Here is an 18724-nt window from a genome sequence, read left to right as displayed (position 1 = left end):
CATGGGAGGCCGCAGGAAGGCAATGGATAAGCAGCACAGAAAATGCTACTTCCAAATTTTACAGTTATCCCCCAAAGAAGGGCCCCAGCTCTAACATTTACCCTGTACCTTATAATAGTATTTGGGGACTCATTAAAAGCTTTTGGTGTCACTGTTTTAATTAAGAGTGAAAGTTCTACATGGGCCAGACCTGCTGAGGCTCTGTCAGTAGTAGTCACTGGGGAGAAATGGAATGTCAAATAAATGTGGGCTCTTGGCTACTTACCACGGGGTCCTAGAACCCCTTGTTTAAAGCATGTTTTGAAAGAATACCTTCTTTAGCAAGGAAGTTGGCACACTAAAATGGTGTTCTATCTGTATCTATATGTCTGTATCTATTACTTTTATGTTCGTTGCAATTCTAGGATACCTGAAACAATTAAGAGTATACATTTTTTGATAAACATTGTGATGAAATTGTATATATGATATGCTAGACTTAAATCTTAAAATATGACTTGTGATGGCACCGGCCACATTTGGATATTTAATTTCTAAACTTCATCCTTGACTACTTTGCTTATATGATATAAGCGATATTGCAATCCATGAGGTAATACAATGTACATATGATTATCCGTTCTTTCAAGACCGTACAACATAATGCTTTATTAACAGACTTTGAAAGTATACTTTTTGTCAGGTTACTCTTTACTTCTCTCCACCTTTTGTGATAAACAAAACAGGCCTTTTTTCAAAACCCTAATTTATTATAAAATTGCTGAGTGAGCAGACTCTGTAACCTAACTACATTCTTTCAGCTTTGGAGTGGATCCAGGGATATTTACTTTAGGTACAGTGCAATCTTACTATAATAAAACACTCTATGTGAAACATTTCCCAATAACTGCTTACATTAGGATGTTATGTAGTTAGCCATTACCGCCCTACCCAGGGTACACTGTATCAGGGAAAACACTAAACTTTATTTCCTCCTTTGGGAATCCAAGATCACTTTGCACAGATTAATGTGTGAAATATTCTATGCTCTGTAAAAATTGTATTTCAATGCAGATTTCTGTATGATGCTCTTTGCAGCTAGCTGTGTCCATGGAATCATGGATCCTCAAGCACAAGCATGTGATGAGTTCATGGATATTTAGAGGACACTTCAGCATGCTAAAAATAAAAGAAACCCCAAACCAAAAAAACAAAACAAAGTAATTTATATACAGCTTCACATGGCCTACCAGTACCACATGCAGGAAATACCTCCAGAGCTGCGGACACTAGTGTGTTAATGTCTTTGATTACTTTCATATGGTATACTTGGAATTGTTAAAACACAGCTGCCACACATCAGAAGGTACTAGAAACAATCTGTTGGACAATACAGAAAAATGGCAGTAAATGAACCTCAGAAATACCCCGTGCTGGTTACTAAGGGAAGATTTACGTAAAAAAGGAAAAACAGCAGAAATTCTAAAAGTGCCAAGCACATCAGGAAATATCCCCAAAAGTCACTGGTCTTTTGTGCTCTTAAATGTCCCTTCAAATTGGAATAGTCACTCTGCTGTATTCCTAATGGAAAAAATTAGAAACCTCCTATTATTGATTAATATAATTGTTTCCCTCCCTTGAGATAGTTTTGTTTGTTAAGAGCAAAATTTGACAGCTTAGAAGACTAATTATTATCTAAAGACAAAAAAAAAAAAATATTACCTAGCTAGAGCAAATCTCAAGGGGTGAGTTGGTTTATGTCCCAGCTTTTAAGCACAGTGACACTTCATCTAGCACAGGAAGTACCTGTGCTGTTCGTAAAGCTTTTCCATGAAGATGATTCAACAGTGTGTCTTAGAAGCAAATTTGGTGTCAAACTAGCCACCTAAAAGGATTTGGAAAACATTAGTCATAATCCCAGTGGGTGTGCATAGTTTCTAAAGCACTCAAGAGAGACTTGAATTCTGACTTGAAACAGTCTTTTCTTACAAACATTTTTTAGCAGGCACAATTCTGAGGATCAGAGTTTCCATAAAATATACAGTGGAATTTAGAGTTGCTAATGTAGTAAAAAAATTTCTGTCTATATTGCTGATAGGTCACAGGTTCTCATCAGTGGTGTTTTGATTTTTTTATTTTTGAGACGGAGTCTTGCTGTGTCACCAGGCTGGAGTGCAGTGGCACGATCTCAGCTCACTGCAACCTTCACTCCTAGGTTCAAGCAATTCTTCTGCCTCAGCCTCCTGAGTAGTTGGAATTACAGGAATGTGCCACCACACCCAGCTAATTTTTGTATTTTTAGTAGAGACAGGGTTTCACCACGTTGGCCAGGATGGTCTCGATCTCCTGACCTTGTGATCCACCCATCTCAGCCTCCCAAAGTGCTGGGAATACAGGTGTAAGCCACTGCGCCTGGCCAGTGCCATGTTGTTTTAACAGCACTAAGTCAGAAAAGGCAAATTCAGAATGATAGAGACATCTGATATTCTAGCAAAATGAATGTTAAAGTATTGATATGTGAAAAGCGATAAGTGTATAGAGATGTTAGAGACATGAATTTGAAAATGATCTCTCAACACAAATAAACAAATCAAGATTATGTACTAAATGTGAGGCAGAAGTTTTCCCGGTTCTCGTTTACCTGGGAAATGAAAAAGAGTGCAGAGACACCATTTTTTATGTTGACCTATAATGAATAATTCTTCCAATTGCAGAGAAATTGACAATGAATGCTTGAAATTAACCAATTCACTAAATTCTTAAGGAGTACTTATTATGTGCCAGGCATTGATATGCTAGAGAATACAGCTGAGAACAAGACAAACAAATGTCCTGGGTTTTCTGGTACTTAACATTTTGTCAGACATAGATAGGCAATAGATGAGTAAAAAAATCCCAAGTAATTTGAGCTAATGATAAGTGTCATTAAAAACATAAAACCATATAATGTGAGAGAGTGACTATAGTCAGAGAAAGCCTCTCTGAAAAAGAGGCATTGAAGCTGAGATCTCAGTGATACAGAGGAGCCAACCTTATAAAGCTTTGAGGGACACGATTCCAGAGAGGGACACATAAGTGCAAAGACCCCTAAGTAAGAGCACGCTTGGCATGTTCAGCGGACAGATAAGGCCAGTGAAGCTTGAGCAGATGGGCAAGGAATCATGTACTTTTATTTAAGCAGTCTGTATATTTTTAGATTTTAGAGTTTGAGCTAAAAAATTTGAGCACCTGTAGGATATTGCAAACCATACCTGATTATGATATAATTTTAGTTTTTACCTATTGTTCCAATTGTCAGAGAAAACATCTGTTTTACTCAGAAATAGGACTATGTAATCAATCACTCATGTTTTGCTGGCTGTTGTCATGGAGTGCAAATGCTGGATCCCAGTCCTGTACAAAATCATCACCTCTTCACCCCAGACATCTCTGGAGGTCCCAGGGGTAGCTCACATATGCTCACAGATAAATCCATGTCTCGTCATGTGGCTTTATGATTACCATTCTTATTCAGGCCAGGCTGTTTCTACATGTACTGTTCCATGTGCTGATTCCACCGAGTCCCCAGGCATGGGGTCACCTCTGCTGGGTGTGACTCAACTCACTGTCTCAGAAAAGTAGTAGCACCTTCAAAGGGCACCAAAGGCCTGCATCTCTACAAGTGCTTGAAGTGTCCAAATGGTAAGGCATTTCTGCACAGTGGGAAAGAATATCCCCTTTTGCGACAGTGTTCTGTAGATGGGCTCAGAAGCATGACTGCTCGTGAACACTGTTTCACAGTTTAGTGGGTCTTATGGTCAATGCCACCCTGAGCTCCTCTAGCCCTTAGGATGCACACATCGGTGTGTGGGGCTCTAGTCAGAAAACAGAATGCGATGGGGTTCACCATCCTGCTTTCAGACTCATTCCTCTCCTTTAACAAGTAGCGTGCTCGGTATTCAAGACTCTGATCTCCTAAATAGATCTCTGTTTTTGAAGTCAGGCAAATATAAATTTCACAAGCCCGTTCTTTCCCATTTCTTCATATGCTCAGCCATGGATGATCTTCAGTAGCAGACCATGCTTACTCTCAGTGAGCTACCCCATGTATCCGTGTCAGCTCTGCTGAAGTCTCCATCCCCTTCTGGGTTTATCTGCCAGGGTCACTGTTGTAGACATGTGGAGCCCAGCAATGCATGAGGATGCCCCTTGTTTATGTCTTTGGAGTAGCTTATGACAACTAAGACACCAGTGGGTTTCCTAGCGATGATGAGATGACCTCCGTTAATTCCAGGCCATCTTTCGGGACTGCAATGATTTTTTTTCCAGGTATGGCTATGACACTTTCTGGTTCTAAAATGTTCTTTTCCAGGCCTTTGGTGTCCTTTACAACCAGCAGCTGTTTGGGGCTGCAAAACAATGCTATGCTTATACTGCGGGCCAGATGGAAGGGCGAATTCCCCAGGCTACTGCTGCAGCCCCACATTCTTTATGTTGCAGTTCAAGCTCAACCTCTGGCTCATACCTCCAAGAACACATCCTTCCTTGTTTACCCCTATTTCTTAACATCAGAGTCATTCAATGAACTTTCACTTTTGTCACATGTTACATTGGACTGGACTACCCATGAAGTTGTGCATTTTGTGCAATGCACAAATGCACTGAGGAACTGAAGATCTGTTCCCTGCTTGCCAATCTGTACCCAGAGTAAGGGGCTGTCAGACCTGAGAAAGGTATGTTTCCCTGCAATTTGGTCATGTAGAGGGGATGGCTTTTTTTTTTTTTTTTTTTTAAATCATTTTCACAATGAGTATGCTGTCTTGACAGGTGCTGGCAGGAGTAGTTCATTTCTGCATTCTACTTATCCTTTGAGAGCTAGCCTAGGATTTCCATTGTCTCTGTCCTCCCAAAAACCTCATTAATTCACAGGGTAAAGACAGACCATCTCTCTATTTCTTTCCCACTTGTATCTCCTAATAGAGCTTATCATTCAAATTCTCGGGGTGCCTCATGCTTCTGGTACCCTATGTGTTACTCAAATTCTCCAATTAAAGAGATCTTCACAATGGCACCTCAACTCACTAGAAAGTGGGCATTCTCACATCATGACAACTAGTATGGTGAGCATTTTCACATGTCTCCAAGGACTCCACTGAAGTTGCACAATGGCTTTCCTCTTCTTCGGCGAAGTAACCCAATGACCAGCACAACTCATGAGCATCAGTCCGTGCTTCTATGGCATCAACTGACTAGCAGTTTGGGAACTGGGGTGCAAATGTGCTTTTGGCTTTAAGTATCCGCACCAGGGAGGATAGGCCCCTATCATGAACGACACAGTAACTATCCGCACTAGAAAGTTCATGACCAACCGACTGCTTCAGAGGAAACAAATGGTCATCGATGTCCTTCACCCCGGGAAGGCAACAGTGCCTAAGACAGAAATTCGGGAAAAACTAGCCAAAATGTACAAGATCACACTGGATGTCATCTTTGTATTTGGATTCAGAACTCATTTTGGTGGTGGCAAGACAACTGGCTTTGGCATGATTTATGATTCCCTGGATTATGCAAAGAAAAATGAACCCAAACATAGACTTGCAAGACATGGCCTGTGTGAGAAGAAAAAGACCTCAAGAAAGCAATGAAAGGAACGCAAGAACAGAATGAAGAAAGTCAGGGGGACGGCAAAGGCCAATGTTGGTGCTGGCAAAAAGCCAAAGGAGTAAAGATGCTGCAATGATGTTATCTATGGCCGTTGTGGATTTTTCACGAGAAGCTTAATAAACTAAAAACTTTTTGTGAAAAAAAAAAAAAAAAAAAAAAAAAAAAAAAAAAAAAAAAAAAAGTATCCGCACCAGGAATCTTCCAACAAGAGAGGAAAAGAATGCAACCCTTTTTTGTGAGCTCTTGTTACTACCTGCTAATGCTAAACTCTAGGCCTCTGCAAATTCTTCCCATTCCCTGAAATTTCTCAGAATCCTTAAGTAGTACATTCAATGAATTCAGAGACAAGTCAGGTTAGTTACTATGCATCATTTTTGATTTTGTTCTTTGGATACAGCTGCTTCTGCCCTGTGCTTGCTGTGTGGAACCACAGCTGATGTCTACTCCTACCTCTCCCATTAGATATGGATGCATCTGCCCAGCCATCTTTCCAGGAAGATTGCAGCCTCTGATGGGCCCAGCTGCTACTTTGGCGGGCTCCTGTCTCCCCAGCTCCTATGCCACCAATGCCCAGGCACCCATGAGATGCCACAGCTGTTCAGAGTCCCATTCAGGAACGGGGGCCATGCTTATCTTCTCCTTAGCCTTCTTTTACTCTGGAGCATTCTCAAAGCAATACTCCATGTGCTTTAAAATCATAGAATGCATCTCCTGAGCAGCTATATCTATTTTTACTTTTAGCACCCCACATCTACTCAGGACTCAGATGCAGGGTGGGGGACTATGCTAGGAGCTAATCCAAGTGACAGATGCTCTGATGTATTAATAATCACCCCTCCCTGGCTCTGTTTCTGACTGAGCTTGTGTTTGGTTCTCTTTTTCATTAGGATTATACCTGCTTGGGAAACTCCTTAGCTCATCATACACATCCACCTATGGCAGGCCTATCTTGACCGTTTATCAGATTCACAAAACTTCCTCCTTTCCCATCCTGTATGTAGACTTTCCAAGGATGATTAGGTCATAATTTATTTCTATTTGCTATTACTCTGTTCAGTTGTTTTATAAGATAATTTGAAACATTCAAGCACTTTGGTAATGTCTTGTGACAACATACACTCATGAGAGATTCAATCAGTAATTCTTTTCCACACCCTATTAATGTAGCAATGTTTAAAAGGTTCTAATTAGGATTAATTTGTTTGGCAGTTCATGAAGTCATCATGAATCAAATATGTGGAATAAAAGCATACTTCTTCATTTGTATTCAAGAATATATGTAGTGGTTGAAACAGTAAAACATCTGAATTTAAATGGAAGTCAAAATTGTTTCAAAAAAGCTTAACTTCCATCATTAGATGAACATATCGCTATTCTTGGTTGGGCATACTGTGCAGATGCGCACATGTGGATTTACATGTGCAAGCTTCAGAGGCCTCCTCGCTCCATCCTGAGAAATGCGAGATGAGATTTTCTCATAAGAAGGTTAGCAGTAAGACTGTTAAATGGACGAGGTGATACATAAAGGTTTCAATGCTTGTGCTACTGATGAACAAATTTTATGGATTGATAAGCAGGTAACTCAATATTAGTGCAATGGTTCCCACATATTTTTTTTAAAGTATCTTTTATCCAAACCTAACACTGTTGCAAATTTGAGCAAATTTTAAAATTTTACTTTCAATTTGTACAGCATATGCCCAAGTGGCATGTTAGTAAATATTTAACCACTGGCTCTCTGGGAAGGCAGGGAAGCGGGAGGGGGAAACACCTTGATTTGGAGTGTTTGCCTATTTCACTGGTGTAAATACACCTATTATCTGTCATTTCAGGCTGCCAATGTGATGCTACTGCACAGGATGCTGGGAAGAAATGCAGCAGCACACCCTTATATAGTATTTAAATTATACAGATACAGTAGATAAAGTAATTTCAGAAGCAGAGATAAAAGTAAAGTGCAGTAAACTACGAGGAAGTGATGAGTGTTGAGTATTTGTTACTTTTATTGCTAGTATAAGTTGTGAGCTGATATGATTTAAATTTTTAAATATTTAATTGACACGTAATAATTGTATTTCTGGGGTACGGTATAATGTTTTGATTCATGTATACAATGTGTAGTGATCAAATCAGGGTAATTAGCATATCCATTCTCAAACACTGATCATTTCCTTGTAGAAAAAGCATTCAAAATCTTCTCAAGAAGAGAATATAGTTAACAATATAGACTATAGTTAACAATAATTTATTATATATTTTCAAGTTGCTACTTGAAAGTAGCAACTTCTTTCAAATTAGCAACTTGAAAATATATAATAAATTATTGTTAACTATATTCACACTACAGTGCAATAGAATCCTAAAATTTATCCCCAGTCTAACCATAACCTAGTACCCATTGACCAACCTGTCTCCATCCCCTCTTGCCCCTACTCTCCCCAGCCTCTGCTAACCACGATTCTACTCTCTACTTCTTTTTCTTCTTCTTCTTTTTTTTTTTTTGTAGTTGGGGTTTCACCGTCTTGGCCAGGCTGGTTTTGAACTCTTGACCTAGTGATACACCCACCTCGGCCTCCCACAGTGTTGGGATTACAGTCATAAGCCACTGCACCTGGGTAATTTTTGTATTTTTAGTAGAGATGGGGTTTCCCCATGTTGGCCAGCCTGGTCTCAAACTCCTGATCTCGTGATCTGCCTGCCTCGGCCTCCTGAAGTGCTGGGATTACAGGCGTGAGCCACCGTGCCTGGTTCTACTCTCTACTTCTATAAGTTCAAATTTCTTATATTCCACATGAGTGAGATCTCGCAGTATTTGTCCTTCTGCATCTGGCTTATTTCACTTAATGTAGTGTCTTCCAGGTTCATTCATGTTGTTGCAACTGATGGGATTTTATTGATTTATTATGGCTGAATAGTATTGCATTGTGTGTACATATACCAGATTTTAAAATCCATTCATCAATTGATGGATACTTAGTTTGGTTCCATATATTTGCTATTGTGAATAGTGCTGCAATAAACATGGGAGTGCAGACATCTTTTTGATACACTGACTTCATTTTCTTTCAATATACACCCAGTAAGAGGTTTTGGTGGATCACATGGTAGTTCTATTTTTAATTTTTAAAAGAAAGTACATACTACTGATCATAATGGCTATACTAATTTACCTTCCCATCAATAGTGAATAAGAGTTCCCCTTTCTCCACATCCTTGCCAGCATTTGTTACATTTTGTCTTTTTCATAATAGCCATTATAACTGGAGTGGGTTGATAGCTCATTTTGGTTTTGATTTGTATTCCCTGATGGTTAGTGATACTGACCATTTTTTCATAAAACTGTTGGCATTTTTATGTCTTCTTTATAGAAGTGTCTATTCAAGTCTTTTGCTCATTTTTCAATCAATTAAAAAAATTTTTTTAAATTTTTTGCTATTGAGTTTTGAGTTCCTTATATATTCTGGAAGTTAACCCTTTGTCAGATCTGTAGTTTGAAAATATCTCCCACTCTATAGGTTGCTTTTTTGCTCTGCTGATTGTTTAATTCACTTTGCAGAAGATTTTTAATTTGATGTATTCTCATTTGTGTATTTTTGCTTCTCTTTGCAGAAACAAAAGCAAAATTTTGAGATTCTATCAAAAAAAAAAAAAAATCCTTGCCTAGACCAATGCCAAGCAGCATTTTGCCTATGTTTTTTTTTAATAGTTTCATAGTTTTGAGTCTCATATTTAAGTCTTTAATTCATTTTGAGTTGATTTTCTTAAGTGGTGAAAGATAAGCGTCTAGTTTCATTCTTCTGCATGTGGATATCCTGTTTTCCCAACATCATCTATTGAAAGATGGTGTCCTTTCCTCAATGTTTGTTCTTGGTGACTTTGTCAAAAATCAGTTGGCTATAAATGCATGGATTTATTTCTGGCTTATGTATTCTGTTCCATTGGTCTATTTGTCTGTTTTTATGCCAGTACCATGTTGTTTTCACTACTATAGCTTTGTGATATATTTTGAAGTCAGGCAGTACAATGCTTCCAGCTTTGTTATTTTTGCTAAAGATTGCTTTGGCTTTTGGGGGTCTTTTTGTGGTTCCATAAAAATTTGAGAAATTTTTCTATTTCTGTGAAGAATGCCATTGGTATTTCAAAAGGTGTTGCACTGAATCTATAGATTGCTTTGGGTAGCATAAACACTTTAACAATATTAATTATTTGGATCCATGAAATTTCTATCTTTCCATTTGTGTCTTTTTCAATTTATCAATGTTTTATAATTTTCATTGTAGAAATTTCTCACCTCCTTTGTTAAATTTATCCCTTAATCTTTTTTTAGCTATTGTAAATAGGATAGTTTTCTTGATTTTTTTTTTCAGATACTTCACTGTTAGTATATAGAAATGCCATTGATTTTCTGTATGTTGATTTTGTATCCTATAACTTTACTAAATTCATTTATTAGTTGTAACAGTTTTTTTTGGTGGAGTCTTCAGGGTTTTTCATGTATAAGATTATGTCATCTACAAAGAGAGACAGTTTGGCTTCCTTCTTTTCAATTTAAACATCGTTTATTACTATCTTTTGCTTAATTGTTTGGCTATAACTTCTAGTACTATGTCGAATAGAAGTGGTGAAAGTGGGCTTCTTTTTCTTGTTCCAGATTTTAGAAGAAAAGCTTTCTACTTTCACCTGTTCAATATAATGTTTGTTGTGGGTTTGTCATATATGGCCATTATTAGGTTGAGATACGTTCCTTCTATTTAATTTTAATAATGGCAGTGTTGCCAATCAGTTCACAAAGTTCCTGAGGTTTAATAATCAACTCTCATGAGCTTGCGTAAGCCGACTCCAGAACACCACGGCTCATGACCAATCTCAGGACAGGTAAGATACCACTTTGGAAACTAAGTTAGACATCAGATCCTAGAGGGCAACAATGTCTTGTATGTCTTTCTATTAACACTGGCAAATACAAGTACTCCACCATTTAAGGATTGTGTTGGAGGCACCTGCTGTTATAGAATCTTCATTAATTAGGATCCTTAAAAACCACCTCACTGTTAACTAGACTTTATTTTTGAGAAAAAATAACTTGTTTCAAAGGTTGATTTAGTGTTTACCCAAAAAAATTTCTAAGTCAATATGTTCCTTCATTAAAAGGAAATCTGTATTATAAAAAAAACCTCGGAGGTAAATATTATCCATTTCCTATGTACCACAAATAGAGAAACAAAAATACAAATGAAGGTAAAAGAGCAAGCCTCATTAAGGGAAAATGCCTGGACTGCATGTTCTATGGCAGCAACCCTGCCCTGTCCTCGCTGGGCTGGGAATGGTCCTGTTCTCCAGTGGCCCTTCTTGAGTTCGCCTGCAGACATGATGAGCCTGACACAAGGGGCTCTACACAAACTGATGTGTGAGTGCTCAGCCTTGGCGATCACATCTCTTCCCTCTGGAATTTGAAGTGTAGGAAAGAAAGAATCTTTCCAGTTAGTGATGGGAGTTGAAACTGAGACAAGGTCATGAGGCACCACCTGGGCCATGGAAGTTATAAGTAGAAAGTAGAAGCAAGAAGAAAACAAGAGGAATATGCAGAGTAAAGGAGCAGGTGCATCCTAAGAGGGGAAAATGAGCAGCTGCTCCCAGCCAGCTAAATCCTCATCGGCTGGCCAGGCCAGACCCCACATAATCCTTTTAATAAACCAAGGTGAAAATTAAGAACAGGTGAAAGAATATGTTACCTAGTGTGCATTGTATTATGAGTAGAAAAATAATTGTTTATGAAGAGGTACTGAATTTAGTCCTAACACTAAGTTTTTCGTGATGTTTATTATACAGATCCTATGAACACTGAACAGAGGAGTGGACACATGTTTTCAGTGAGAACTTTATAAATGAGGCAAAACAATGCTTTCTATAGCCATTTTTACATTAATCCTTAACTGTAATAGTTTCATATTATTAAATAAATCAGAGAAGACATTTTATTGGGATTTAAGTATTCACGGCTCAGTTATGTAGTTTTTTAAAAATCTGACCAAAATAAATCTTCAAGTATCCTTCAAACATCAGTTATCAAGGGCAGGTGTGTGACAAAATTATAATAAGTCAGATTTCTGATTTTTGACATCTTCTACAGGTCCAGCTAGCATTCTGTGCAGTACCTATTGATTTTCCTAGTGATAACCCAGGCAAGGTGCTACCTTCTAAGAAAACTGCAAAATAGCAACATTCCCATACATTTCTGTAATATGCAAGAAACTTTGTTTATTGTCTCATATGGAACCTCTTAACTCAGAGCTAGACAGGTGTTACAATCCCCCTTTTTCAAATGAGAAAACTGAGGGCTGTCTAAAGTAAGTGCCCAACCTTTTATTATACAGCCAGAGAATATGGGAAGCTGGGACTTAAATAGTAACAATAAAAATGTTGGTTAAGATTTAATGAGTTCTAAGCAAGTATCAGATACTGCAATAAACATGTATTATCCGCATTTGATATGTGAGAAAACTGAGAGCACTCCTAACCCAAGTTGCTATCAACAAAGAGGTCAGGTAAAAAACGCTGAATTTGAAATGTCTAGGTGGTTTGGGGAGCTTTGAGTGAGTTAGTAGCTGGCAGTGGAGGCAAGATTGAAGCGTAAGAGAAGCTATCTGCACAGTGCCCACGGGCAGAAGATCAAGGTAAGTCAGTTCAGGTGAGGACGGGAAGTCATAGGAATACATTATCAACCAGAGGCAGGGCAATTAGGAAAAGACTCGAGAATGGAAAACTACTATAAGAGGGAATTTCTCTGGACGGAAAAACTAATTCAGAAAAAGGAGAATTGCTAAAAAGATACTGGATGAAAGACAGGGAGGAAAAATTCAGCAAATCGGCTGTGAGCAGGCTAGACATGGATGATGCCTTTGTTAAAAAATGGAGATGTAACCCTGGTTTTCCCAAAAGGATAGACTCCCACCTTGGGGCTGTTGAGAAGTGAACCAGATTCCAGGCCAAGCAGAGGACAAGGAGGAAGAATCCATTAGGGAATTTAACAGGTATATTGAGGAACAATGATTATTCACCTTGGCTATCGAATTATTCATTTGTTTACAGCTTATACCCTCAAGACTTCCTTACACTACACTTGATCTTAGCCAAAAGGCCGAGAAGGGATAAGACTTCCTTACACTACAGAACTTTAGCCTCAGGCCCTAAATAATTGAATACTGTAGGCCAGACTTGGTGGCTCACATCTGTTATCTCAGCACTTTGGGAGGCTGAGGTGGGCAGATCACCTGAGGTCGAGAGTTCGAGATCAGCCTGGCCAACATGGAAAAACCCCATCCCTACTAAAAATACAAACTTAGCCAGGCCTGTGGCACGACTGTAGTCCCAGCTACTCAAGAGGCTGAGGCAGGAGAATGGCTTGACCCTGGGAGGCGGAGGTTGCGGTGAGCCAAGATCACGCCATTTCACTCCAGCCTGGGCAACAAGAGTGAAACGCCATCTCAAAAAAAAAAAAAAGTATATTGTGGAAAATTCCCTTGTATCATGGTAGTTAGAGTCACTAGCAGTGTCTTCTCTTTTGGGATACCTGAACTGGTTTCATCCTCCTTTAAATCGAAAACACAAAGTTAAGATTACTTTCTAAAGGCCTTGGTCAACAAAGCATTTATCGTCATTGAAGACATCCCGGGGCTTCACAAATGGAGAGTAGGGAATCACTCTGTAATGTCTCTGAAATCCACCCATATCCATTCACATCCCCCCCCCTCACCGCCCCACTGCTATGATCTTTAAGCCTATTAAGCCCACACATTCTTTGGTCTGAGTTACTGCAATGGTCATTGCACACTGAGTTCTGCAGGATTCCTGCCTCTACCCTCTTGTTGTTAGTTCTGATGTGCCTCCTTCTTCCTCAGGGCCTCAGTCACATGGAAGGATTCCTGCACCCATATTCTTAGCCCAGATCTCCTGTCTGACCTCCCAGCACATGTCACATTTGTCAACTGACCACATTTGCTTGCATAACCATTGGCACCTGAAACAGGATCAATATGCCTAAAAGAGGACTATCGTCTTCCTATTCTCCTCACCAAGCCAGCTACTCAAATGTCTGAGATCTGTGCCACTGCCTTTCCGTATGCATAAGCCAGAAGTCTTGAGTGTCTGCTTCCACTCTTTCCTCTCCCTCACTGGTACAACCACCTGGTATAACTGGAATTTATATCTCCAGGCCAGTCCTCTTCACACTAATGCACTCTAACGACAGTCAGAATGAGCTTTCTAAAATGCAGATCTGATCGCGCAGTTTCTCCAGCATAAATGTCTCTTAATGACTTCCTATGCTTTCAGGATAAAATGACAACTCCTTCAAGTGATACAAGAGGTCTTTGCCCATTCAGCTCCTACCACTCTCTCTCACAGTTTAACTTCCTTTCACAGCACCATACCCTCAGTTTCTTCTATGCGTGTTGCTGTTTTCTGCTCCTATTGTTCCTGTCATGTATCACCTTTGACTTATTTAACTCATTTTACCTTTCAAGTCCCAGCCTGGATGTTGCCTCTACCTGAAGCCTTCCTTGACTGTAGAGTCTCGGTTAGACATTCCTCCTATGATGACATTCCTGTGGAGACAGAATCTTTCTTCTCTTCCTACACTAGGCTATAAACTCCTTAAGGGCAGGTACCTGTTTATTCCCAATTGCATCATAGTGCTTAGTACAGTAACTGACACAGGGTTGATATTGGTAGTGTTTACACCATGCGCAGTATGTATCCAAAATACCAACCAATCGATTGAACCATAATGACATCTATATAAATCAATGAGTAAACGAAGACTTATTTTAGGTTTCCCAAATGCATTCTACTAATATGACGGCAGCTGAGAATTGTTGCATATCTTCCTGTAATCTTTTGTCCCAGAGGTATTTTAATGGAAATTTGAGTCATTCTTTTCAAATTCACTTCCATTTACTTTAAAAATTACTTCAACACCTGTCTCATTCTCTCTTTTCCTATCATTTTTAGGAGCTTTCACATTTATCTTAATAACTTCATTTTCACTCAGCCTCAACCACACCAGCTGGCCGTATCAGAGACAACATGGTTACACAAACCTTTATCTGTTCAAGATCTGAAACTCTGACCTTGCCCCTTGGAAGCTCCACTTCCCTTTCTTCCATTCTCTCATCACCAGACTTTGTATGTCAAGTGCCTCTGGCTCCCTGAAGGTGTCCGATTTGGGGTATCCAGATCACTTGTTGTGTCCTTCAAGCCCCTCTAGCGTACACCTAATGGCCAGCCATTTCAATGATGTGTTTGCTCTCATAGTGAAATCCCTCATTCTCTTTGCATTAAACCATTAGTAAGCTATGAATGACTTCCAAAAGGGCTTTCCCTTCTCACGTTCTTTGACTACTGAGAGCTGCTGAAGGAAATAAAAACGGGCTGATTAGGTCAGTTAAGGTTTTGCGTAAGCTTATCAGCTGAACCTGAGCAGAACCGAATACAATAAAAAAGACTTTCTTTGATTCTTCTTGTTGTTTACACCCTATCACCCCTCTACAGCTGTTCCACACCTCCCCTCCTTAAGTTCCCAGCAGAGGACTTCCCTTCCTTCATTAGAAAAATCTTTCTCACAGTACCACTGGAGTCGTTGGCTAGATTTTCACCTATTCACCTTCTATTCTAAAATCCTGCTATTAGAAGAAGCAAAGCCCTGGGAAGAGAGGCTCCAGGGAGCCAGTTTCCACCTGCTTTGTTTGCCGAAACCAACGAAGAGAACGAGCACTGATCTCCTGGAAATGAGAAAAGAAGGGCAGAGACAGAGAGGGAAGACGGGGAAATGGGAGACAATTCGAAGTGAAAAAATGCTGAGTTCAGAGAGTGGCCATCAAATGCCCTCACTTTCTCCAAAGAAATCTGTTTACTAGAAAGATCCAGTGGCATGGGCCATTTCATTTCTTTTGGCCTCCATTTCCCCCCTATCCAGATGAGAGCTGAAAATCATCGCCTCTAATATGTCCTCTAGCACGGATGTCTGAAGAGTCAACCGGCCTTTCTGAGTGCCACAAAGGCCCTCAACCATGCTGTGTGGGTAGTGACACAAAAAATTTTGGAAAATGTATAGGGGAATTTGTCTTGATACAATGACAGGGGAGCTCCCTTGGGATTCAGTGAATAAGAACCAACGTATGAAGCCGTTCTTGCATTGCTATAAAGAAATACTGGAGACTTGGTACTCTATAAAGAAAAGAGGTTTAATTGGCTCATGGTACTGCAGCCTGCACAAGCGTGGCACCAACATCTGCATCGCTTCTGGTGAGGGTCTCAGGAAGCTTGCAGTCATTGTGAAGGGGGAGCAGGGAGTCGCGTGGTGAAAGCATGAACAAGAGAGAGGGAGAGAGTAAATGTTAGAAGCAAAATTTCGATGCCGCAAACGCAAAAGAAATAGCACTCGAAGATATGTCCTCTCAGCAAGGCAGTTTACTTCTATAGAAGGGTGTGGGCTGCACGCTTGGACTAGGCGGGAAGGGGTACTTATGCCTGACGGGGGGTTGTCCCTGCTGCTGTGTTTTTCCCTATTGGCTAGGTTTGGACGGCACAAGCTAGACTAATCCCGACTGGCTACTTTAAAAGGAGCAGGGGTCCAAGCTGGAGTGGCAGGGTGGGTGTTTTGGGAGGAAGAATGGTTGCGGGCGTGTCGGAGTGGTCAGCTAGGGGTGATCAGGTGACGGGGATGAGTCAGGATGGAGGTGGCGGGAAGCAGATATGAACTACTGATTAGAACCGGTGGAGAAGGTGGTTTACTAGAATTACAAGGAAGCTCAATTTTAAAATAGAGAATTACAGAATAAGAAAGCGGAATATACTGACATACTGATTGTCTCAAGATAAACTTGGTGTTCGCTGTAACAGTAAATGACCAGATCTCAGGAGAACTCACTGTCACAAAGATAGCACCAACCTCAAGGGATCCACCCTTGTGATCCAAACACCTCCCACCAGGTCCAGCATTGGGGATTACAATTCAACATGAAATTTTGGTGGAAACAGACCTCTAAACTATATCAACTGACAATGTGCAGAATCCAATTCCACAGTAAAGCATTTGTCCCAACCAGAATGCTGATGGTACTTCCTCCAACCACACTGCAACTGTACTGTAGAAATTCCGAAAGCAGGAAGCATTTATTCTACTCTTTAAACCCCCAGGCAAGGACCCCCAGGACCAGCTGAGTTTATAGTAGGTGCTCAATACACTTGTGAAACAAATTCTATGTCCTCACAAAACTGTATGTAATGCAAATTTTTGTAACTCTATGATGATTTTCCATCGACATACATTTTAATTTCAGAGGCGCTTTATCTTCACTTCTGATTGACTTGTAATTGGCAGTGACTCCTAACACAGAGAGCTCAGTTATTAAAATGGAACCCTGCAGGGAATCCATTTGTAAAGCGATAAATCCTTTTACAGTGTGAATAATCACCCATTAATTGATCTGGTTTGTAAATTTGAATTTTCATATGCTGCAATTTTTTTTCCTAAAATGTGGGCACAGCCATGGTCTCCTCTTATAATCTTAGAGTTCAAGAAGGGTCTAACATATATGACAGTTTTGCTATTTTACAATTGAGTCCTTTTAGTAACTTCTAGGCTTTCTCTTCTACTAGTTTCTTTTATAGGACATTTTGAACAATTCTATTTAAATAATGACTTGTTGCTTGCAAAATTATTGGTCTCATCACTTAGTTTTAAAGCACAATAGAGAAACTATTTGTCTCTGGGATCTCTGGGCCACTTACAGATTTTAAAATTATATGCATTCCTAGATAGTTTTCTTCTCTTTTTTTTGTTTTTTGAGACAGTCTCACTGTGTTGCCCAGGCTGGAGTGCAGTGGTGCAATCTAGGCTTACTGCAACCTCTGCCTCCTGGGCTCAAGTGATCCTCCTGCCTCAGCCTCCCAAGTAGCTAGGATTACAGGCGCCACGACCACGGCTAATTTTTGTATTTTTTTTTTTTTTTTTTTTTTTTTTTTTTTTGGTAGAGATGAGGTTTCGCCATGTTGGGCAGACTGGTCTCGAACTCCTGACCTCAGGTGATCTGCCTGCCTCGGCCTCCCGAAGTGCTGGGATTACAGGCATGAGCCACCACGCCCGGAGGAGAGTTTTCTTTCTGTAGTCTACCTTTTACCATTCATGAAACTGAGCCACAGAGTGGTCAGTGGAACATTGCCAAGTGTCTGTGGCTGAGATGACAGCTGAGAATGCTGATCACCTCACCTCTCATTAAAGACCTGCCTCTTGACTAAAGAGTATTTTCTTCATTTTATAGAAATATATTTAGAAGGCTTCCTGTGACTGACATGAAACCATTATAAGAAATGGTCACTTGAGTGAGTCACCTGGGAGCGTGTTACAGGTGTCTGTCTGTATTGCTGATGCTGACAAGTTTCATCCCTAGCTTATTTTCTGGAAATGAACTCTGTTGCATTAGGTTTTCCATCGGTAAACCCATGCTTGATAATACTCCATCCTGCTGCTTTGGGTATTATAACAGTTCATGCAGAAAGTACTGGATTAGCCTCATCACAGATGATGATGGGGGATAGAAATGTGCATGGAATATTATTACCAATAATTATGGAGGAAACATTTAGCCTGTTGTTCAACTCACAATGCCCATATCGTAGGTTACAACAAAAAGAATCGCAAATGGTCTGAAGATACCTGTTTCTGAAGTAATAGTACCATAGGGGTCTTGAGTAATGTTAATCAATGTTTAGCATAACTACAGAAGGTTGTTTCTATTTAAGGTTGCTATGGTAGATTTTTTTCCCCACTTCCATTTCAGCTTTTTCCCCCCCCGCCCCTTTTGGACTGACAGGGGCATCATTCTCTATAATATATTTTCCTTCTATTATTCTGTCCTTGGACTTATTAATCCATCATTTTCTTTGGCCCTGCTTTTCAAATGTTAGATATGAGCTGTGATATTTGTCTTGGCTAGCAAAATAAACGGGATGTGAAGATTCACTCAGAATGCATCTTTCTTATGTTCTTTTATGTCTCCAAGAGAAACCTTGGAGACATGCTTCCTCCCGACTTCATTCCCTT

At 39.9% G+C, this 18724-nt stretch overlaps 1 pseudogene; it reads left to right on the top strand.

Moving 5' to 3' along the window:
• Positions 1-5276: 5276 nt before the first annotated feature.
• Positions 5277-5618, top strand: LOC101049315 (small ribosomal subunit protein eS24 pseudogene; annotated as a pseudogene).
• Positions 5619-18724: the final 13106 nt, after the last annotated feature.

Source organism: Saimiri boliviensis, chromosome 2 (genome assembly GCF_048565385.1).
Source record: "Saimiri boliviensis isolate mSaiBol1 chromosome 2, mSaiBol1.pri, whole genome shotgun sequence".
NCBI lineage: Eukaryota > Metazoa > Chordata > Mammalia > Primates > Cebidae > Saimiri > Saimiri boliviensis.
Note: the sequence above shows the minus strand (reverse complement) of the source record. Positions and strands in the feature narration are given on the sequence as shown.